The following is a 284-nucleotide window of genomic DNA, read 5'->3' as shown; positions in this document are numbered from 1 at the left end:
CTCTCCTCTCCTCTCCTCCCCTCTCCTCTCCTGTCCTCTCCTCTTCTCTCCTCACTCGCTTCTTTCCTCCCACTTCATCGACTTGCTTCACATCTTATCTACTCTTCTTTACTCTTCTTTACTCTTCTTTACTCTTCTTTACTCTTCTCTTCTCTTCTCTTCTCTTCTCTTCTCTTCTCTTCTCTTCTCTTCTCTTCTCTTCTCTTCTCTTCTCTTCTCTTCTCTTCTCTTCTCACTCACTTCTACCCGGCAGGAGGACAGCCAAAGATGTGACATGTAGAATA

This window comes from Engraulis encrasicolus, chromosome 15 (assembly GCF_034702125.1).
Source record: "Engraulis encrasicolus isolate BLACKSEA-1 chromosome 15, IST_EnEncr_1.0, whole genome shotgun sequence".
Taxonomy (NCBI): Eukaryota; Metazoa; Chordata; class Actinopteri; order Clupeiformes; family Engraulidae; genus Engraulis; species Engraulis encrasicolus.
Note: the sequence above shows the minus strand (reverse complement) of the source record.